At 39.9% G+C, this 25,137-nt stretch overlaps 2 long non-coding RNA genes across 2 annotated transcripts in view; one reads left to right on the forward strand and one right to left on the reverse strand.

The window, feature by feature from the left end:
- LOC309481406 overlaps window positions 1-25,137 on the forward strand; it is a 29,832-nt gene that overhangs the window by 3,658 nt on the left and 1,037 nt on the right. Inside the window, exon 3 of the long non-coding RNA XR_014200006.1 lies at window positions 740-955. This is a non-coding gene — a long non-coding RNA (uncharacterized lncRNA). The remainder of the gene's footprint in view (window positions 1-739; window positions 956-25,137) is intronic.
- LOC309481450 lies at window positions 15,744-19,453 on the reverse strand. The gene is made up of 2 exons (XR_014200017.1): window positions 17,220-19,453; window positions 15,744-16,997 (listed from the first exon to the last, which is right to left on the reverse strand). It is a non-coding gene; the product is annotated as an uncharacterized lncRNA (long non-coding RNA).

Raw genomic sequence — 25,137 nt, forward strand, 5'->3', positions numbered from 1 at the left:
AACCGAATCGACTGCTTCACCGGTCGCGCGCGCGCGCACTCCCTCTCTCTTCGGAGCCAGGCGAAAGTGTAAACGAGACTTCACCGTCTCCAAACTGAGCGCTGTCTTGCTCTCTCTCCCTCGTGGAAAAGTTAGTCTGGAGCCCTGCATTGACGGTTCACATCGCTGTAGCCAGGCGGCTGATATCTGCACAGCCCTTATTATACGGTACATTTAGACTCAGTGTCAAGACAACACCATCTGGGTAAAAAAACAACAACACAACGCTCCGAACTAATTTAGTGTAGGAGAGAGATGGAGAGCAGAGGCACGGAGCGATGTGCTCCAGGTGTAGCCTCTGCCTCTGGCTTGACCAGCTGATGTGGCCACAGAGAAAGTGATGAAGGTGGACAATCGTCAGAGTGTGCTTCTGCCCAGCCAACACCCCTCAAGGGCCGTGTCGATAGTAGCCGCCTGGGTACAGCGATTTGACAGCCGATGAGAGCTAGCACATTTAGCTAGCCCATCTTGGAAATGATTAGATAAAGTGTCACATCTCCAGAGCACAAAACCTCTAAATGTTCACAAGAGCAGCACTGAACATTAAAGGTAGGGTATTTAGGATTTTTCTAAAAAACATTTTTTTCAAATTTGTTTAAACTGTCTTTATATACCAATACATAATTAAAATGTAAGTGCTCTGAAAAAGAGAGTATAAAAATCGAGTGACTGTAGACCTTTTAATCTGCAATAAACACAGCTCATTATTTCCATCCGGGACGAAACAATTGATTAGTTTGGTCGACTGTCACTCTCTCTCGCAACCATGGCTACCACCCCTGTTGCTACAAGATCTGCCCATATGCGCGCACCCGTTTGATTTGAGGAGTGCAAGAGAGGCGCGGAGAGTCTTATGGCGCCGTCACTTCCGGCATCACCGTTTGGCCATCTTCTCACAGTGAAGCTGTGAATTAAGGTGAGTGATCAGCATGCACACAAATCCTCTTATCTCGCTGAAATCTTGACGGATTTACAAACGGTTTGGTTTCTTACAAACGTTATTAACGTGGCTATAATTCCGAATGCTTGAACATGTATGTTATAATTATTCATATGTATGCAGTGTATGTATGCAGTGTCATAACTACATCTCTGATGTTTATAACAAACCAAACCGTTTGAAAATCGGTAGAAAATTGAGCAAGTTATGGTTATTTAAAAGTACATGCACCATTAAACGAGTGAGCGAGCGCCCTGTGATAAGATGGCCGCCACGTGCGGACGTCGACCTCCATTGGCCAGCAGCGAGCACGAGACATCTAGCCTTTATATATGATATCTATGGCGGAACCTACGAAGAGTAAAATTATGGCAGAGAAAGTGCATTCCAAATTCAAAGCACCTGCATATGTAGGCAGCGAAGGCAAAAAAAGAATCTTGAACGACCTCCTCTGCTTCGCCCTCGACCCCGGACCTGTCCTCGAACCGACGATGCGGTATCCAGGGTGTCCGCGCGGTAGTAAAAGGTAGTAAAATGAATCTACCAAAATTAAAGGGGTGGTAAAACGCCTTATTTCTAAGGCTTGATTGTGTTTGTGGGGTGCACTGTAACATGTGTTCATGCTTCGTTTTAAAAAATTCGCATTATTTTTCACATATTTAACCATTATTCTACACTGCTCTGTCCCTCCTTGTAAAAACGGTCGGATGATTTCCGCGTTCTATGAAGCCCCCCCCCCCCCCCCCCCCCCCTTCAAAATACGCAATGGGCTCAGATTGGTTAGCTGGCCCAGTGTGTTGTGATTCGCTAACCGCCAAGTGCACGTTGTTCGGAAACATCATGCCCCCTTTTCTTTACCGGTAGTTTGTGCTTCAGTAAACAACGGCGTCAATATTGCCATACCAGTTTGAGCCCGATTCAGACCCAGAGAATGTTAGTGGAGAGGATCGAGCAGAACCTGTTCAAGAACTGCATTTAAAGGACGTTTCAGAAAGGTATGTTTTTTAAGACTGCAGATCGCTATATGACACTGTTACTTTTGTATATTTAGAACGATTGTAGCTAAATATATGTCGCCTGAACTATTAATCCAATATGAACACTAAACATTGGCTTTACAACAGTAGCCAAATCAAACACAAAACCATGTTTAGCATGCCTGTAGATAAACAAGCATGTAGATAAACAATACATAAAAGCTATAATCAAAGAATAATTCACACTGATCACATAAACGACAACAACCACGAACATTCCAAGTTCGCTGCGCTGGTGATATTAAACAGAAGTTTGTATGTGTTTGTCGGATAAGTATGAATTAACGTTAGCATTTAACAAACTGGTTTGTGGAGCCAAACAGCGTTGTCCTTCGTTTTCTTCCTTGCTACAACGTACAATTAACAATACGAACTATTACAGGAAAACAAAACGACGAAAAATAAATCATACTTACAGGTTGTGGCCCGTAAACAGTTTCTGTTTTTAAAGTTGGAACTGCTCCATCTTTCAGGACTAGCCGTTGTGCGAATCCTTCATCGGAGGAGGGGTTTATGTAAATATTGGGCTTAGTGATGTCAGCAAGCCCGCAGGAATGTCGTGTAGTCCCTACTGGCCGTTTTTTGTAGTTCTTAGAAATTGATTTCTTTAAAAGCAAATATCTCCCTTTGCTTTAAACTTTGAAAGTTGTAACTTTGCAGATGTTGTTTATGCTCAAACAGCAACATTACACACTAACTAAAGTTAGAAAAGTGAAATCGTGTTTTACCACCCCTTTAAGGCCCTTGAAAGGTAGTAAAAGGTAACAAACGCAATTTGACTTGGTAGTAAATTTTTCATCACCACCTCAATATATGAGTTTCCATTTTTTTTGCTTAATATTTGTGTCTCCATATTTTAACTTCATCTAGCATAATTTAAAAATATATACGATGCTAACAACAGGACCTGACGGGCTCGACATTAACGCTTGTCCGGGACAAGTGGATTTTTTGAAGGGACAAGTAAAAGAGAATTTTACTTGCCCGACCGGACAAGTAGCCTGATTAAACGTCAATAACAAAAAATAAAAAAATAACTAGGGAATCACTAAAATGAGAGAATGATTCTGATTGTATTATATTTATTGTAAGTTGCGATCGATAGTGGATGTATTACTGACGGTAACAAGGTTGCGCTGTTGAGGCTCGCGCAGCCTCTCGAGGAGAAATCCAAACAAATGTAAACTCAGTTTAAACTCCGTTAACAACATACTGCCAGTGCCAAAATTCAAAATGTGTTTGAATATTTTTAACATATGATACAGTTTAGCAACCTCACACGACGAGTGCTGTTTTCTTGAGTACCATCACGACTGAAAATGTGGCATTGCTTTTGATACAACAGTTCAATAAATAGTTCAAATTAAGTTACTTACATTTTAGACACAATATTGACTGTTTTTATTCTGTTTCAGCAGCAAAAAATAGAACAACAAATGTCACAGCAGAACCGTAACGCATCTCACAGCAACACTTAACCGTGTTTCATTACTGAATGATTCAGCGTTTTGAACGAATTGGCTGAGTCAAAGATTCAATGTCCCATTCATAAACATGGCTGAGTCCCAATTCGCCTACTTATACTATGACCTAAAAGTATGTACTTTTTTTGTGATGAAAAAGTACATACTTTTGAGTGTGTAGCAAAAGAGTATGCACGTTCTGGGACATACTTCGATGACGTCATGCAACGTGGTTGCCTAGTTACATTTTACATTTCATTCATTCTTATATATCCAATATAATTTTATTTACTATTCCCATCTTTTTTTCCACAATACATTTACAATGTGTTTTACCAAATTGAGGAGTGAAGCAGGGCATCGTCGTAGATCAACCAAACGCAGGTCGTTTGTGAGCTGCTGGTTCTGACGTTCATGTGCAAATGTGTGTAACGAAAGCTACTTATTTTCTGAGTTAAAATATTTAAAGTTTATAGTGTAACTATTGTTTAACGTATTTTATACTTAATCTTATACTTATGTATAATACTTAAAAATACCTAGATGAAAATAGTATAGTAAAAGTGTAGTAACCATGTTTATTTGGTTGGACTGATAAAGTTAACATTTGTACAGCCACAGTATTACTACAAATAAGTCAGACAGAAACATCAAAAGAAATACATAAAAAAGACACTTGCATGACACTGTACTAGAGCATTTTTATTTATTGTTTTGTAGCCTGATAACCCCAATGAGGCGCTCAGTATCTTCATCGGACCCTACAAGATAAACACAGTACTTTTTTTGGCACAACATAAACCCATTAATATTACGAGACAATAAAATATAACTTTAATTAGGGTTAAACATTTGAATTCTTACACTTAAAAACTGAGGGCGCATCTGCGCTGCTGCATCCGACTGCCTTTATATCACCACCATCACCGCAAAGCTCCTCCCTCCCACACGCAATGGGTTGTGGGCAATATTAGCCGTTAGAGTGTGCATTGATCTGCACTTCGAATTCTAACCGGAAATAGTAGACCATCCGGGAATCTTTGGAATACTCATTTCAACATACTACGATTTGGGACGTACTAATTCTAGTTTCGCATACTATTTAGGACGGATAGTATGCGATTTGGGACTCAGCACATGTCTCATTCTTGAATGAATCAGTTGTTTGAACGAATCGTTTGAATGAATGACTCAATGACTCGCTCATTAAGACGGTCGCCTGCCGCCACCATAGACATAATAAATACATAGACGCCCTATTGGCCGCTGGATCGTACATCAACGGCGCCGCCATACTGCGGAGGGCAACTTTCCCATACCTCTCATAACGAGAATTGAGAAAAATGCCTATTTCGTGTGCTTGCTTGGGGCTGTACAAATCGCCACACAATTGAAAACAGGTCTCAGGGAATTACCTTTCACAAGCAAAACTGAAAATTTGTTTCTGGTTGTATTTCATTTACTATTTTTATTTTCAGAGGAGAAAGGCCGCGAAATTTAAAAATACTACTGTTATTGTGTCACGAAATGTAGTTATAAGAGTTTTTCAGTCGACAATGTAGTTGTTTAAAGCTCAAATCTTTATTTATAAAGATAGCGCCTATTTAAAAATGTTATCTGAGGGTTTCGGAGTTGTGAGATCCAGCGATCACCGGACGCTCAGCGCTCATGTACCCCGCCGAGAACAGCCTTACCTCGGCTAGTGCTTCTGACGTTCGCCGCTGGATCTGATGTCTTTAGTCTAGTGGTTAAACATGAGAATAATTCATCTTGTGTATATCTAACGGGCGATCTTTGGTCTTAATAATCTATCATTTGTTCCTTGGCAAATTGTTTTGGCTGAAGGCAAAGTGAAGTTTCATAACTTTATATATTTAGGCTATTTAACTTTAAAGTTGTAGCCTGCTGTATGTTTGACTGAATCGTTTACTTTATTTCTTGACTTGTATAGCTTCTTATACCTTTTAAAAACTGAAATTTAACAAAAAGAGACGGGGTTGCATCATTTTATTTTATATAGCCTATGTAAGAATATTTTAAAATATATACATTATTTATTATTGTTATTATAATAATATACCACTTGCGATTATCAATCTATTATAGTTATGCTGTTAAATTATTGTACTATTCATAGTAACTATTTAACTTATTATTTTTTATTGTCTATATTCTGTAATTGATATTTCATATTCTATTGCTATTATTATAGTATTATACATAAACTATATGCTATCATCAATATATTATTATTATTATTATATAATATTATACTTATGATATTATATAATTATACTTTTCATTACTATTTTATTTGCTGTATACTGTTTGTTTATTTTATTGACTCAACTATTTACTATTAGCCTACTTCTCACTTTATCTTATATTTACTATTTGCATTGCACTGTAGTTGTACCATATCATATGTATTACCATAAAGGATCCATCAGTTATCTTTGTTATTGCTAAAATCGGGTCAATGACAGAATATGCTTTTTCCACAATAAGAAAACTTTATTTAATTTAATGTGAAAATTAAATTATATCTCCGTATGGGGGTGTTCACAATTCTTATCCAAAAAGCCAAATACATGACAAGCCTGAGCTTTGGCCATTCCTTATTAAAAAAAAATATTTTAGAAGTCTAACTATCGAGATTTTAAATAACTAGAGATGGAACTTTGTTGTACACCACATACAAACCACTGAAATCGGTTGATAAATGTAATTTTTGTTTAGTTTTTATCCAGAAAAACCGCAGCTCACCTGTTTACTTGCATTTGATTACAGCGCAGTCTTGCCCTCCGCAAAATGGCGGACGCGTTGCCGTATCGCAGCAACGTTCCAAAGCGGCCAATAGGGCATCTATGTATTTATTATGTCTATGGCCGCCACCATAGACAGTATATAAACTGGACACAGCAACCCCATTGGATTCAACGGAGACAAGTGAAGTCAATTAGAAGGACTCACTTCCTAATGGTCGAGCGCGAGCTTCTCCTCCTGTCCATACGGTAATCTCTCTACTGTGCGACAGAGAGTCGCGTGGTTATGACGCAATCGTTAGCCTATTTTTACAAAAACTGCTTCTAACGTAAGATACAAGGTCATGGAGCCTTTTATACATTTTCGTGTTTCTTTAGAAATAAATAATGGACAAATTGAGTCTTTAAACGCCTCAGATGTAAAGTAATTCGCTGTCGTAGGCTGCATTTACACTGCAGGTCTTGATGCCCAATTCCGATTTGCTGACTATATCCGATTTTTTGGACGACCCGCTTACATCATCTTTTATAAGTGACCCGTATCCGATATTTGCATTTACACTATACACTGCCAAAACAACCAAATGTAGACGTTCTGGCCCGGAAAATGAAGTAAAACAGCTCTATATGCAATGGATGCAGAAACAGACAATATTATTATAGTGATGCGCAGATCGCGGTTATATCCGCGGGGGCTCTGTGGATAATCCGCGGATGGGGCGGGTCAAGTAGGCTAATCAAAATAACATTCTGATTAATTTCGGGTGGGTCGCGGTTGGACAGATAAATTATTATTAACGAAAATACTACATTCTTTAAAATATGAGCATGTTCCATTCGTTTCAAGGGAGTAAAGCCTGTTTATGCCATTAAGAAAATGAAATTCTGTCAAATCAATTTTGTTTTAAAGAAATGTTCATTTAGCCCTGTAAGACCCAGATATAGAAAGAAATTAGCAAAACATTTTTTGACCTCCCAGATATTGTTTTAGGTGGCCTCTGATGTAGAAATGAAAGAGTTTTCAGATTTTTTACGTTTTAGTAAGTTTTTAGGAAAATGTTGTAAATTTGCAACATTGGGCATTGTTGGGAGCAGAATTTCTGTGTTTGTACTCACTTTGTCTGAACAGATATACAGAACATTTAAGCATTCATTTGCAGGGTTGATTGCTTACTTAGCCCCATAACAGTATATATCATGAGTAATAACCACACAACAATCATAGTTTTATGAATAAGCATTTATTAATAAAAAATATTGGAAACAAATATTTACGGTATTGGGACTGATAAAATCCTTTTTCAGCCAGCGAAACCTGTCCCGGGGCACAGTGTGTTTAATTGGTTGGGGCTTGATTTCCACATCATCATTGGCTGGGCAGTCAATGGGTTGGTGGTTTTCATTGTCCATTTCACCTGCATCTTCATTCTCTGAGTCACTTGCATCAGTGTCGTCTGAGTCCATTTCAAAATCGCTCTCTCCATTTTGGACTGAAGCAATCACATCCTGCACACTGAATAAAAGACCTTTCTGCGCTGGTGGCATTCTGAAATGGAAAAAGTAAAAAATAATGAAGTTAAATATGTGAATAATACAATTTGGGTCTTACATTGTAGAAGATAAACTGAAAGAATAGACAGGGTGGTAGACCATGTGGGTAGAAATCTAAGTATTCCCATTAGCATGCCCATAAGTATTATAATTTCAGTGAAGTGATAATCAACATTTCACTACATTCAAACAATACTGTCTATTGCAGCCTATTATGCTCTCTACTTATCATACTAAAGGAACACATGCATCCCCCCAGAGCACTTACAGGTTCACATTCAAGACCATTTGCACCTGTCCCTGGACAATGCAACAGGCATCCCAAGAATACCAGAACATTCAGAATCTGTTTTTCTATCTCCTAATGCTACTAACTGCTGCTTGGGCTACACTGAGAAAAAATGGCTCAGGATCATTTAGAATTAAAAAAACAAACAAAAAAACTACAAAGATACAGGGAGTTTCAAATACTGCTATAGATGCTGAAGTTTCAAATATCCCATACAATTTATTCATGTGTTTAATAATGGTCTAAGCTAAACTAAGTAAAAAATTAACAGAAAAACACATTTAGAGCTTAGTTACAATGAATCATGTAACACTACATTTCTACTACTTTTTTTTTTTTCAATTTGTGATCATTTGAAAAGTGCAGTGTCCTTATGTAATGTGTAAGGTGCACAGGCTATTTTGACTACCACTCTGGACCAACGTTGTAGAATTACAACATAGACATAACAAGCTCTAAATCAAATTTGATGAAAGTTTTCCAAAATAACTAAATATGTACATGTTCTAGACATTGTAATAAACACCCAAAAAAATATTTAAGCAATTTTACTTACTTTAATCCTGACAAATCCAGTCATGCAAAAAAAGGAGATGAGCTCAGCGGGAAGTTTGCAGGTAGAGTGAGTTCATAGCCAGATGACCGGACCTATAAACACTTCTTCTATCCAATAGCATTGTGAGGACAAACAATAGGACCCAATGACTATGTAAATGTGGTAAAAAAAAAAAAAAATATAACAGATTGTTTTTAAGGATGGTTAAATGTAACGTTGTAATTTTACAACAAGGGGTGTTACAGGGCTTAGAAGCAGCGCTCACTCATCATTGTATTAGATGCGCGCATCAGCCGTGTCGCCTCGAGTCCGCTGTTGAAGGTGATGATCATCCATTTATCCTCACACGTAACCACACATAAGAATAATAACTTTGACCATCGGGTACGGATACTTGAATCAGAGAAAATTATTGTTGCGGGTGAGTGGCGGGTGGATGATTTGTTTTTGGCTGCGGATTCGGGAGACGTTGGAGCTCATCCGCTTATCTCTAATTATGCAGTGTTTTGCTTTCCGCACTATTTTCAAAGGTCAGCAAAACATTGCTCTCATAAGGTGTAGAAAAAATTACACCACTGTGTTTAGCCTTCGACCTCCATCTCCATTTCCATCCCTTTAAAGGTGCAGATATGACAATATGCAGATTTAAATATATCAGAGCTGATTGAACACAGATGAGGATATTTCTTCAGAATAAATTATATTTACAGCACACACACACACCAAAAACATTCCGGACAAGCAACTTTTTTACTCGGACAAGTGAATGACAGATTTACTTGTCCAGAGGACAAGCACATGAAAAGGCTTAATGTCGAGCCCTGAGTGAGTCGGAGTTGATAGCAATGACAAAGTGCCAAGGTTATTATTCACCTTATTAGGGCTAAGGGCTATGGTTAGGATAACTCAAGGGCTAGGGTTAAGATAAGGACAACTGAAACTCAACTCGACACTACAAAAAAAACATAATTGACAATGACAATACTTAATGATAACAATTAAACATTAGTGTACCTAATATGTATGATGGGTGTGACAGTGTTATAGTAAGTAGTAAGTGGTGCTTTACACCCCCCGCCCACCCCCACACCCCCCAAAAAAGGGCTGCTGCTTGATGTCGTGTTGGTAGTAAAAAATATTGTGGAGGTGGTAAAAAAAGGTAGTAAATTCATCTCTGATTCCTGCATATACCCTAGGTATCGGTTCTTGTCTCCGGTACTGTTTTCATTACATGCAAAACACCGTATATGTCAGGGAACGACAACTGGCGGCCCGCGGGCCAAAACTGGCCCGCCAGCAATATTTTCTGGCCCACCGGATTATTTTGGAAGTCCTAAATGCTGCACAAAACTCTTCCACTACTTGAGAAAAGCCGTAGTCGCGCGGCGATTTCACCGCCGCATACTGTGTGAAACACCCATAGGGAATCATGCGGCGCGGGATTACATTTTAAAGTATAACTGTGCGTTCACACCGGACGCGAATAGCGCGTCAAATTCGTGCCTGCCGCGTCTAGTTATATGCTTGACCACTTTGTGTCCATTCGCGCGTCAAAAGACGGTAGCAGTCAGAACTCTGGTGTAGGCTACTTTGGACGGAGCGGGCGGTCTGACTGACAATAGCCCACTCCCGACATCTTTTGACAGCGTATCCGCACTTAATTCTGACCACCTGTACACCTATCTCTGAGGAGCTGTTTGGTACTGAAACCATTGTCAGTCAACAACATTCTTTTTTTGCAAGGATGTTTGAAATAGTTCGGCAGAAAATAGCCTACTTCATTTGTCAGTAGGGCAATATGATTTTCGTTTATGTTGCTTAGAAATTTGAGTGATAGGCTTTGTCCTATTTAATTTATGTTAGGCTATTTATATTTCATAATTTTTTTCTGTGGCATTTTTTTTCTCTGCTGACAGTACAATGTTAAAATAGCCTAATATTTATATTGACACGAACACAATTTTTTATAGCATTTATTATAGGCTACTTAATCTCATTCTTGCCGTTAAGAGACATTTGAATGTGAGATTATGGAAACGAGATCTAAATTTTGCGGAACCGTCAGGTCGGGAAATAAAGCCGGTGAACACCGAGTGTATTTTTAAGCGGTTGCTGAATAGAACCTTGTGGGAGCGGGACAGAAAAAAAACAGTCTCCTGAGTTTGCAGGAGTTTGCAGAACTCCTTAAACCTTAGGTGTGTATGTGTGTGTCCCGAATAAATAATAATACAAAAAAAAGGAATAAAGTTCAAAAGTCGGACTGTAAGCGAATGAGTATGATTGCTATTCACACCTTTATTAAAATGGCTGTAATCTGTTACCACAATAGTACTTGATCTGTTTAAAATGATTTCCTTGATATATGCCTAAGGTGTTAAATTAAAAATCAAAATGAAAATTTGTCTAATCCAGTAATTAATTTTTTCTATTTTTGATCTGAGCACAATCAGAAAATCAGAAAACCCATTGTTATTCGTTTTTCATTTTAGTTCAGGAAATAAATAATGGAAAAACAAGTCGTTTTTCATCTTTTTATTTTTGGTTTTAATTTGAAAAAACTATTGAACAAATGATCCACGGACGGTGACGGACCCATCATATTCCGCGATTATAGGCCTATATAAAAGTATTTAATTTGTATCCATAGGCCTACTCTGTGTAGCTGGCCCGCCATCTACTGGCTAAAAAAAATATTGGCCCCCGGCCAAAGTTGGCCCGATAGATTGATAACCCGACCCCTGGTATGTGTTATGAATCTTACACGAAATTCACCTTCATCACAGTGTAACTGATGGTAATGGAAAAACGTGTATCAATGCAACCTGTTTTTAGCTTTGCCTTATAAATATAGCTCGTTACCTATAAATATAGCTTGTTACCGAATCAAACAAAATATATTTTAAACTTTACCAGTATCGATATGCTAGCTTGATAGTGAGTACTAAAAGCCATCTTATTTGTTTATATTTATAGTGATAAAGTTAGGTATTTTATTACATGTGATTCTGACATGATGTCACTGCATGCACTGCACTCCTTCCTCTCCACTCGTCTCAGGTAAATAAATGCGTCGCGCGTTCATGCGTTTTGGGGGCGTGGCTTTGGAAGGAGCTCAGAAGGGAGGGGGTGGAGTGAATGGAAATAATTAGCTGTGTTTACAACAGTCGTGAGAGGTCTACAGACACTCGATTTTTATACTCTCTTTTTCAGAGTGCTTACATTTTAATTATGAATTGGTATATAAAGACAGTTTAAACAAATTTGGAATGTTTATTTTTTCAGAAAAATCCTACCTACCCTGCCTTTAACTCCAGCCAAACGGAGAATAACCGTATCATGTGACCCATTGCTTCAGGATATTATCATGCTCCGTAACACAAACGCTTGACCCACTTGACACACAAGATGGCGCCGTAAGGAGTTCCGGGAGAAATGTGACGTCATCGTAAATCTATCTATACTAACTTCTATACTCTTTGGTTGTCCGTCAGCCTCTCACCATCGGAGGATTGTTGTTGTCATCAAGATGGAGTTCGGTGGAAAGTGTCGGTGTTGGTGATGCGTTTGTCAACACATTGGCCCGCTCCGCTAACTCATTTTACCCACTTATGCTACATATTCAGTTTGATGTGAAAATGTGAATGTAGAGGTGACGTTATCCATTCTTACTGTTTTTTATTTTATATAAGCATCTTTTGTCATACAACGTCATGTCATTTAGTTGTAATCTTTAATAAATACACCGTTCTGATTTCACACATTTGATCTGAATTGCTTGGAAACACAACGTCATAAAAACGAGCCAGACAATACTTTTTTTCCCCGCACACGTTTACTGGGTATAAATGGCAAAACATGAAGTGCTGCATGCATATATTTGAGGGAAGTAGACCCACCATTCCCTTCACAGACACAAGCTGGGACAAATTCATTAAATCAGTGTTTCTGTGTAAAGACCTTGAGTGCAGAGAAAGTATTATAGCAGAAGAGGCAGTACGGGCATACAAATTACAAAGCCATGAACCTACAAACGAGTTAGTCAAACCAGTTAACACTGGCTACCACAGGGAGTGCTACAGCCATTTCACAAATATCACGAAGATAAAACGAGCACAAAAGGAGAGGAGAGAAGGCAGTATTAGTTGAAGAAACTGCAATGGAAGGTTAGTATTATATAGACAGTCGGTGCAGTATAAGACATACAGTGCAGTGTCACGCCTGGCTATGAAGTGCTGGGTGTGTCTTTCCCTGGCTTGGCCATGTGTGGGTAATCAAGCCTGAATTGCCTACTGCCAGAGACAATTTATATAAGAGACATGCCACTTCCTCAATCCTCAATACAACTATAAAAGGAAAACCTGAGGAAAACCCGTAACGTCAAAGATGGCGGTTGTATGCACATGTCCCGCCCCTCCCGCTGGAAAGCCAATCATCTGCTTTTAAAAGTCAAACCGGGAAACATTTAAGTCTATCGTCTGGTTCCATTGACGCATGCGCACAGTTGAGGTTTTGCGACAGCGGAGAGAGAGAGAGAGAGCCCCGGTCGCTCTCTCTCTCTCTCTCTCTCTCTCTCTCTCTCTCTCTCTCTCTCTCTCTCTCTCTCTCTCTCTCTCTCTCTCTCTCTCTCTCTCTCTCTCTCTCTCTCTCTCTCTCTCTCTCTCTCTTCGGAGCCAGACGAAAGTGTAAATAAGACTTCACCGTCTCCAAATTAAGCGCTGTCTTGCTCTCTCTCCCGCACGCATATTAATCAAAATAAAACGACATTATGGTAAAAGGTCGGAAGACCAAAGTTTCATGTGGAGCATTCGGAGATTTTTTTTTTTTCCTGAATTACCGCTGGGTGTGAATTGTGCTAAAATACGTTGCCTTATCTTCTCTGAAATGCGTTCCGCACATTCAGCTGACATAAAATTACTCTCTAAATAAACGAAAAAACCTATCCAGTGATGTAATGTTTTCTGTGTTGACACTAACCTTGTGGGATGTCCATGTCCTAACTGCTGGGATAATCACACAACCGTATGACACGTCCAATTCGCGAACTAATGACTCCTTTGAACCGATTCATGTTAATGAATAGTTAAAACAACTGATCTATACAATACATTGTTATTACTGATAAAGTGCAAACCTGCTTATATTTAAATAATGGAGAACAATATTGACATTGATTATTGCACAACACCGGCATTCTGGATAGAGACGTAAATGAAGTTGGTGTCGTGAACCCTTGCGCATGCGTAGTAAAGTATAACCTGTGGGGAAAAAGGCGTTTTAAACCTTATTTTGGGGCAAAGTCATCAAACTTTTTCAGCGATTTTTATCATATTTTACTGCTGTTTCTATACATACAGTTTTTATGTCCCGGTGACCAGTGAAAGTGCAGTTCTGACTCTCTGCCCATTCATTTAAATAGGAGCCTGGTCTTGTTAGTCCGAAATAGCTGCCCGGAGGCGTTGCCAAGATGGCGGCCGAGTGGCACGACTTGCCTAAAAGGACTTTGCTACTGCTGCTGTTCTGTGTCACTTTTAGGTGGAGCTGTTGCGGTGGGCCGTGCCATGCTAATTGGTGGACGGATGAGAGAGTCTTTAAATCATTGCCTTCCGGTTGGTTCGGTCGCTCTTTCTGCTATTCCGGCCTGACGATGAGAGGCTGGCTTCGGTCGGCGCTCCTTACCCGTTCTCCATTTTGGCTTCCCATTTACTGACTTTTGTAAATCATTCGTTAATAAACCAGCATTCTAATTAAAGATTAAGTTCAGTGTGGTCTCCCCTATGTCAACTCTACATTGAGCCAAGTGGTCTTGACAGTAGACAGTAATATAAATTAAATATAAATGTGCAATGTATTAGCAGTAGCCTTATAAGAGCAGAATAGATATGGATATGCAGTATGAACAACATATGTGCAGTGTAGTAGCAGTAACAGTCTAAGAGTAGTACAAATAAGATATAGATAATATACAGTGTATTAACAGTTATATAATAAAAACACCCTGCAAAAATATACCCTTCCAATTATGGCATCATTAACATCAACAAGGCCAGACACCTGAACGCTGTGAAACTGGTCTATTACCCATGTTAAGGGAACAGGTGGAACCAATATATGGAGCATGAGTTTTCCCCTGCTGAAAGTTACAAACCATTTTTCCTTAATCAGTGATGTGGGGAAGGGTGCAGAACCTAGATCTATTGTTTTGCACTTTTTTAGTGGCTGAGGATGAGGCTACTCCAGTAAAAGCACGGGCTCTGAGGTCTTGCGCCCATGATCTCTACACGTCCAGCTCCTGAGGCCATACTGGAACTTGTGCACTGCTCGTGTAAAAAAATTAAATAAAATTGTGTTAAGGGTAGATGCACATGCAAACTGCATGAGTTGCCATGTACAAACCTCTGTCAGTGTGTAAACTGTGACAATAAGTAATTTGAAGATTACTAGGGCACATGTGTGGAGTGGTTGGAGTGGTTGGTGTGTGTGTGTGTGTGTGTGTGTGTGTGTGTGTGTGTGTGTGTGTGTGTGTGTGTGTGTGTGTGTGTGTGTGTGTGTGTGGAGTGGTGTGTGTGTGTGTGTGTGTGTTGGCTACTCCTGCAGAAGTAAATCTGTATGACATGTTTATGTACATTATAACTCTGCTCTGTTTGATAGCCTATGTTCTTTGATAGTTATACTTATAATCTTGTTTCTATTACATGCAGTTCTAACTTGAGCTCTTAGCTCTCTGGTTACAATATTGGCTGCTTACTGACCCTTTAACGTTATAATTATGACCGCCGCTGAATTTTTCGTCAACGATACCAGGGACACCGAAACACCGGGGACATGAAATTTGGTGGGCATGTAGCCCCACTAGACTTTTACGGAAAAATTTCGTTTGGTCCCCGGGGGCAACTACCCCCCCCCCCCCCCCCCCCCCGCGCTGGGCCCCCCCCCCAAACCCCCAAAAATGCAGTTTTTCCTAAATAACTACCTGAACCGTGGCACCGAGGATGAAGACATTTTTATGGTATGTTGGTCTTAAGGGCCCACATCAACCTAGCCCATAATCACTCATTTGTGATTTGCGCCCCTCCCATAAAAAATGAAAATGCAATATTATTCTGCTTTAATCGCCCCTATCTTCAGTTGAGATGTTCAGAACTGCACCATATTTCATGTGTATGATTAACTTGACATCCTCTGGGGGTATGCTAAGTTTCGTAGAATTTCATCCATGGGGGGGTATAAAATAAATTCATTTATGTGCACATTTAGTGACTGTACACTCATCGGCCTGTAGATGGTGGTGTTGAGCGAAGGGTTGCTGGTTTAGGATGATACTGTCACACACACACATGCAGGAATACAAACAAACGCAAGCATGCACACACACTGACATCCACACGCACAGACACACACCCATACACACACATACAAATCCACATGCACAGACACACACACACAAACACACACGCGCACACACATGTACGCACGCATACATACACGCACAGACACACACACACACAGACACACACATACACAAACACACACACATACACACACACACACACAGACAGACATGCACATACTACTACTTTTTTTAGGTATATACATAAACACGCAATACAGCCAAATTGCTCCACGTCATTTATTTTTGTGGAAAGCCAGTGCAGGCCTGAGCGGCGGTCATATTTTGTACCGCCATGCGGTACATCTAGTTACATATGTCTTAAACATCAACAGGTTCATTTTTGCCTGAAGTTTTTGCCGAACGTTTGCAAAACGGTCCGAGGTAATGATCAGCCAACATACGGTGGAGCTGTAGCCTATGTGAGTTGGATGAAGTGTTACCGTTAAAATGGAATATTTACGCCAAATCAAATATGTAATCGCATGATGCTAGCTACTGCTAGTTAGCCAGCTGAAACTACCCTACTTAAACCTTGTGTGGTGTTCATATTTTTGTTATTCAGCCAGTGTTCGTGGGTCTGGTGAACCCGCTGCATGTTTGGGTTTTTAATTCAACAAATTGTTTTCTCTTTACCTTTGTTAGATCACATTAAAGAATTGCAACCCTGTGCGGGAACGGCAGGGGTAGAAACACAAAATTCACTCTCGCACTTACACTCTCTCACACACTCTCTCACACAGCACAGTTGCCAACTCTCGCGAGACAAATAAGCAACTGGAGCTTCAAAAACAAGCCCAAAACAAGCCCAATATTATTAGATTATTTATTTTCCGCATTATCATTTATTACCAATAAATGAGCCTTCAACATATTAAACTGAAACCACTCCTATATTAGAAAAGGATTAAAAAAAATTCAGCGAACTGCAACAAAGCGGAGGGCACGCACTTTCCTCATCTCCGATCACCTATGAGGCTGGATAGGATTGGAGAGAAGGAAAAGGACAAAAAGACAAGAAGGGAAAGACAAGAGCATTAAGAGGAGCTGTAACATATATTTAGCTTAATAAAATAAAATTGAACCATATGTATCTTCTGTTAGTATAGTATAGGACTAGGCCTACTTGTTTTTTATTAAAACCTGTGATAATTAATATATTACAAAAACATTGTAAAAATTACAAATTTACCTTACAAAAGAAGGTCATCCCTCTCCTCCCCTGCACTGTCCATCATATCCCCAGCGGTCTCCTCTCCACCTCTGTACATCCCAACACTAAAGCGCTGCAACATTTCTTGGCTTGGGACAAAGTCCTTGCAACAAATTCCGAGTCTTCTTAGGCCGTAGCGAATGTACAATATGCTACTGTACTGAGTGTTTTCTGCCCCATTCTGTTCCGCAATTTAGATTTTACATGGTATATTTGTGAAAAAACCCTTTCAACATCTGCATTGCTTAAAGGCATCGCAAGAAGAGACAGCGCAAACAGGGCCAGATCTTTAAAACACTGTTCCCCACTGCTGTCCTTGTAGTTCAGAACTTCGGCCCAGAACTGTTCTGCTTGACAGTCATCCTTTATTTTCCACTCATGGAAGCTGATTGCCTGATACTGTGCATCCAGGGCCCCGAGATCACCAGTGTACATTTTCAGCATAGATACTGTGGCTAACTGAGGTTTGTTCTGCGATAGAATCACAGATGGGCTGAACGATGACATGGATTTCCAGGTATTGATATTTGCTGGGAGCCTATTCTGCACCTGCTTTGCTGCTTCCAGAAGGAAATCCCGGCATCTGTTCTTCATATTTGTTTCGGCAGGGCTGTCCAGCTTTGCCTCTCCAAGAGTAATAGTAAACTGCACGCCGAAATTAACCGCACACACGGGCAGATGATTGGTTGTGTCATTCAAATTGACATCAAGGAGTTTGGAATCAGAAGGAGGTATGGCGCTGGGTGTGATTACTCTGGAGATAAGTGTACGGAAAAATGACTGTAGGCAGTCCAGCATTTTAAATGCATTTCCATTTTCGAGTTGGAACAATTTGTTGACTCTAGAAAACTCATGTAAGATGGGCATAAGAAACTCCAGGTACAGTTTATTTACAGGATCACAGTACATCTGGTAGAGTACTTCTGCATCATAGCATCGTTTTGCATCTTTACACAGCTGGAAATGTAACTTCAGCTCATCCCATTGCTTTAACACACGGACACAGCAGTCATATATGGAGAGCCATCTAGTGCCTGAAAGCTGCACTAGCATCAATGGCGTTTCACCGGGGTTGATTAATTGGTCAATTTTGGCATATTCTCTGCGCCTCAGTGCACTGTGAGAAAACCAGTTGTGCGAATGTGAAATTAAAAACTCGAGATTGCGAGGCAGTGTTTCAACGGCTTTGCTGGCACAAAGTTGAATTGAATGACACACGCACTTAAGCAGTTGTAGTTTCTCATTCTTTTTGAGAAGGTGAGTATAAACTGAGTTTTTCCGTCCAACCATGACACTACAACCATCAGTTCCGATGCCTACACACTTCTTGAAATCCAGACCGATACTGTCAAGAAACTGCGTCAGTGTTGTCGCGATTGCTTCTGCCGCCTCTCCCTGCAGATCCACTAAACCCCAAAATTTTGAAACAATTTTGTTTAATGAGACACTGAAGTAACGCACTACCACACACAGCTGCTTTACCGAAGCGACATCTGTGCTCTCGTCGATTACCAGTGAATACGGAGCCTCTCCAATATCTTTTAGCAAGTCTTTAAACATGCAGGGTTGTGTATAATGACATTGCTGATAAGTGCTGTACATTTTGTACGATGGATGCTCACGTCCTTTTCAAAGGCCAAATTTACCAATTCACCCAAGTGATCAACTGAACTAACTGCTGTGTGGCAAGCTATATAGCTTGCTAGCTGAAGCTCAGCCATTTGATTTGTAGTCGAAGGTTTTGACACTGTAAAACCGATGTCTGTTAGACGCGTTGAGGAAAATGGTTTGGCATTCCGCTTGTGTTTGTCTGTGCTTACATGTTGTAGCAGGTCTCCATGGTGAGCACGAATCTCCGTTTTACAGTACCTGCACATCGCTTTACTCTGATCACCAACCACTTGGCCTATCCAGTCTTTAAGTTGTTTATCCTTTTCCCAGTCTTTGTTGTACTTTTTGCCATACTTGGACCACTTCGTTGGAGGCATTGTTTGTAGAAATTGAAATACGTGTATTTCTGTCGATCATAGCTGGATTTTAGCGCCGCGCGCGCCGCCTGCACGTTGAACGTGATTTTTCTCCAATGAGGGGGATAAGGGGGCGGATTCGGCGGAATGTTTTGACGAATGTTACGCCACAGCACTTATATGATTGCACTGATTGGCTATATCTATGAGCAGACAGTGTCAATCAATGTATTGGAGATTGAGAAAACGGCAACCACCATAGATGTAAAGAAAACGAAGTTGCTTGTCAGATTTTCCTAACAAGCAACCATATATTTTTTAATAAGCCTAAAAAAACGCAACCCGCAACCTGTGCTGTTTTAACGCGACTTACTAAAAAAAAAAGCCCAAAGTCGCATATTATAAGCGGACTTGGCAACTATGTCACACAGTCGCGCATCCAGTAGCACCTCACTGCAGTACACGAGATCCAGGGGGCGGAGTTGGATCCAGATATAAGGGGTGGAGATTGGTAGGTTTAGGGGTGGGTTAAGGGATCAGGGGGTGGAGATGGGAAGGTTTAGGGCAGGGGTATTCAACTAAAATTTAAAGAGGTCCAGTTAGAGAAAATGTCTTGAAGCAAAGGTCCGGAAGATAATAATGTCTAACTATTTAGTGTGATATATATTCAAGTAGCCTAGTAGTTGTATCAACATCTGCATGTAATCAATACCTGACTGACAAATCAAATGAATTTAGTAAAATTCTAAAACTTTTTGACAATATTTATTGTCACATAACATAGAACTGAATATATATGAATGACTGTAGATAACTATAATGTTCTCTCATTAACTATACAAAAGTAGGGCTGCATTTCAAAATAAGAAAATAAATTAAATGTGAAAATTGTGCATGTTCAAAAAAACTGCTTAACTTCAGAAAAATTAAATAAAGGGAGGAAAAATGTCCCCTTTTCTGTTACACATCTTGACTCAACCGTCTCAAACAATTTTACAGATAATAAATCTCAACACATCTTAACAATTGAACAGTAGAGCATCACTTTCTTCCCATCTTATATCCCACTCCCCCACTTTTTTGCTCAGTGTGAGAATTGAGCTCTAGCTTGTCTTGCCAGGATTTTAAACCTGGGCTTGAATGGAGTCAGATGTGACCCACTATTCTGCTTCATGTTGACAATATGACATGACGTGGTTTAATGTAGCCTACCTAAACAATGATTACCAAATGTCTCTCTCATATTGCTCCTCGTAACCACTGAAAACGGTTAAACTTGAACCCAAAGTCCAATTATTATGGACGTTATCTGACATTAAGCGTTTCTGCTTCACATTTTCAGCAGGGCAGCGCTCCGCTCCGGCTGTGGGTTGACTCCCCACGGTTCTCATGGGCTTTATATACAAGTCCTAATGCCCGTTTCACACATACTCTGTTTGCAGTGCGTATTTTTTCTCCGTACCCATGTTAACTGGTTAGAGCTTTCACACTGCATGTGGTTGCGGTCCGGCGATCCGTTCCAGGTGCGGTGCGTATACAGCAGTGCAGCGATCGTTTCCGCACCGAGTCTATTTCTGCTGTGCTGCACGCGCTGAATTAAAGTGAATTAAAGTTTGTGGTCAAAATGAACACATATTGACCAGATTGACATGAAAATTTTGTAATTTCATCATAAATGCATTTAATTAAATAAAATGTAGTAATCTCACCATAAATGCATTTAATTAAATACTACTAGTCATCTTTTCACTTTAAGACCGGGGTAAATCAAGGAAAACTACAATTTACTTAACAAGGCGACATAATGAACAACACTTGTTTCACTGGTGGAGCTGGAAAAACAAGTTCTTTGTGACATGCAAGATTTATTGTATAAAGATTTAAATTCTGCAAAAGAAAGGGTATGAGTCAGCTGTTTTTGTCAATTTGAAGGGTACTATACGGTTATCCGGACCACACGATGGCCTACCCCTAACCCCGCCCCTAAACCTACCCGTCACTGGGGTTAAGACCAATCAGGGATGACTATACGGACTTTACGGGACTAAAAGACACACGTGTGGTCCGGATAACCGTATAGTTCCATTTTAAGTTTTAATTGAATAATACTTTATTTAAATTGTGTTTAAATGTGAATGCGTCTATTAAAGAGTGTATGTCTACAAAGAGAATCGCAATGCTGACAAACCTTTTTTTTTAAATAAAATTTGCTGATAACTTGAAATACAAATAGTGAATATGTGTTTGTGGCACAGCCGCAGATCAGTTAGCCTACGCACTGCAAACGCATCATATGTGAAAGCACTATAGCGCGTGCTGCTCCTGCACCGCATACGCACTGCACATGGAGTATGTGTGAAACGGGCGTAATGGGACTTGAGCGTATTTTCAGATGCAAATCTAAATAAATGTGGGATGTGGTGCGGTGGTGACGCATTCATGTAACATGGATGGCGCTGCCAATAAAGCAACTAAAAGCTGTCACCAAGAACCAGCAAAAGTAATGATTATGAATGTGTCAAATATAGCAGACATTTTAATTGTTTATAAATAAACAAGTGTTTTCTGTCAGTGTCGGCTGCAAAGATGAAGTTGACGATGCTGACTCGCTATCTTCGCAGTAGTGAACGCGCCAGAGAGAAATGCACATTTCGGATTACATAAGCAGAGAGCAGTCTGTTTTCTTTCGTTTTGAATTGTTCTGTTTTAAATTTCAAGCTTTCTATAGATGTATTTCTCAGGTCTGTGAGGCAAGTAGGCTACCTTATGTTGAGTTTCGGTTCATTTATGAGACGTGCTCCAGTTCAGGCGCCGGCGCCTCCATGTCATGATTATCAGATTTTTTTTAAAAATTGGAGTAATGGCAGCAGTTTTAAATGATGTAGGGACAGTTCCATTGGTGAGAGAGAAGTGGATGAGCAGAAATGTGGGACAGGCTTTAACAAGTTGTGTGGGAAATGGGTCAAGTTGACAAGTGGAAGCCTTGCATTTCCTTATGAGTTCTGTGATTTCAGAGATAGTTGGGAGGTGGAAGGAAGAGAATGAATGTGTGGATGGGTGAAAGTCAGCTGAGTTGCTGAGGTGAGGGATGAATCCAAGGTTCTGGTGAATATTTTGATTTTTTTCATTGAAAAATGACATAATGGAGTTGCAAAAGTCGGTTGTATACAAGTGAGGGGGGGAGAAAGTCCTGGGGTTGAGTGATATTGTTAAGTAGGGAAAACAGTGACTTGGAGTTTTCTTTATTAGCAATGATTATACTGGAGTAGTAGTGGGTTTTGGTGCTAGCAATGGAGTCCTTATAACGTAAGATGTGATTATTGTACATTTCTTTGTGAATAGTGAGACCAGTTTTCCTATAAAGACGTTCAAGTTGCCGACCTTTGGCTTTCATGAGACGAAGATCGGGGGTGAACCAAGGGGCGGAGATGGAAAATGAAACGGATCTGGTTTTTAACGGAGCAAGGGAAGGGAATTAAGAATATTATAGAGTCCAGTGTTGTAGTGAGAAACCAGATCATCAGGGGGTGGTAGATTGTGAGTGTTGGGGGGCAGAAGGAGTGGATACTTGAAGTGAGAGTTGCAGGATTGATATTCTTTATCCGAAATGAAATAAGGCGTGGTACTTTAGAGATGGAGAGAGAGTTTCACAGTAAATGAGATGAGAATATGGTCAGTTATGGGAAGTTCAACAGCTGTAAAATCAGGAGTGACACCAGAGCAGCAGATTAAGTCCAGGGTATGTCCTTTTGAGTGTGTGGGAAAAGTGATATATTGCTGGCATTCAAAACTCTCTAAGCAGGAGGAGAAGTCTTTAGTAAGAGGCAGATTGATATTGTCCATGTGAATATTAAAATCACCCAGCAGTATTGTGTTTGGTGAGAGGATAAATGAGTAAGAGAAGCAGCAAAATCATTTAAAAATTCACTATTCGGTTTGGGGTGGGGCGGTAGACAGTAGCAATGATGGTTGGAGTGGGACTAGACAACTTGCAGACAGCAGATTCGATGGTTTTGGCTGTAGGTCCGGGTCCGTATTGGATGTCTTCTGGGTCCGGACCCGGACCGCGGTCCGCCTGTTAGTGACCTATGGTTTAGGGCAGGGATAGGCAACTTCAGTCCTGGAGGGCCACTGTCCTGCAGAGTTTAGCTTCAGCCCTGATAAAAACTCACCTGCCTTTATCTATCTAGTAATCCTGAAAACATTGATTGCCTTGTTCAGGTGTGTTTAATTAGGGTTGGAGCTAAACTCTGCAGGACAGTGGCCCTCCAGGACCGGAGTTGCCTATCCCTGGTTTAGGGTATATGTAAGGTGGGAGGGAATCACTGGATTTCGTGTTCTGCAGTCCGCAATAAGATTTGAAAAAATGAAAAATTTGGCACAAACTTAATCTGGGAAGAATTTGTTAGAAAACATCAATTACAATAGTTTACAACTGTATAAATTGACATTGCATGTGTGATAAATAATTTTACATTGATTTTTGTTTTATTTTCCTCATGATATCATTTCCAGAGCGTTTTCCTCTGTCAAAGGTTTGAAGGACAGCCCAAGCAAGGACGAGGAGTATTCTGATGGGCTGCTCCATTGACCCCAAACCTGGACTATTTAACCATTGACCCCACTGGACTATTTAAACCAGTATATTGATCAAGATTTAATTAAACTGATTGTATACTGCTCCAATGCTACAGGCTGTAAATAAGAGATTTGCACTTTGTTACACAATGGTGTCTTGATTGTTTTCTGTGAATACAGACCCAGTGTCCACATATGTGGACATCATTTTTTTCAAAAAGTGCTTCATATTCAAAGATAATATCTGGTTATTATATGTATTGGTCCCTCCTAACCCCAAAAAGCTAGAAGAAATCTAAAATGCACGCCAAACCAAAGCTCAGGTCTTAGGAGGATATATATATATATTCGGGGATGTTTTTATTTCATGGATACGTTTGTTGTATAAATTATCTTAAATAATGCTATATATATATATATTAGTGGTGGGCCGTTATCGGCGGTAACGTGCTGCGTTAACGCGAGACTCTTATCGCGCGATAAAAAAAATATCGCCGTTAATCTATTCTCCAAGTTGGGTTGGGAGATGGCTCTATACTACACAAGCTATGATGACGCAATCTACCCGCGGCCGCGAGGTAAACCCGGCTGCAACGCATATTCGTCGTCATCTTAAGTAAACACGGCTGAAAGTGAAAGCTGGTGAAAAAGATCGGTGCAACATGTTACATTATTTGGACTTGGTTCGGATTTAAGCCGTCCGACGAGCAGCAGAAAACTATATACAGAGTGTGTGGGGTAACAGTTCGGTAAGTTAACACACGACTAATCCGTTCTACCACCTCAAATTCAAAACGAAACATGATATCACTGAATACCAGCGCGCGCGTATTATTCCCATTCCAATATATCTTAGTGGTGTAGCACATAATCTCGATTTTAAGAATCGTTGTTGTGTTTCTTTTTAACTGAAAAGACATCAGTTAGACAATATTCTAATTTTAAATTTGGGGTTTCATAAGCTCCAAGCCATAATAAACATTAGACCTACTTAAGTCTCTGCAGCTAGTGTACTTAAATTTTATTTATCTGCAAAATTATGTTGTATACTTACAGTTTTGCACAATATATGTTCTCAAAACTACATACACCCTTTAAAAAAAAATACATTTAGCAGTTGTTTAGCATGGGTTTGTGTAATCTGTTCTGAAATGGTTTTATTATAATATACTGTATATCGTTATCGCAAGAGGCTGCAATGTATATCACAATATAGATTTTAGACCATATCGCCCATCCCTAATTGATAGCCTATAGTAGTTGATAATAACATAGGCCTACCTAATGTTGCCTATGGATGGTAACAGTACAGTAGTAACCTTTTACAGTCTATGAGTAGAACAGCTTTCTCA

The sequence above is a fragment of the Leuciscus leuciscus genome (genome assembly GCF_965113295.1).
Source record: "Leuciscus leuciscus genome assembly, chromosome: 1".
Taxonomy (NCBI): Eukaryota; Metazoa; Chordata; class Actinopteri; order Cypriniformes; family Leuciscidae; genus Leuciscus; species Leuciscus leuciscus.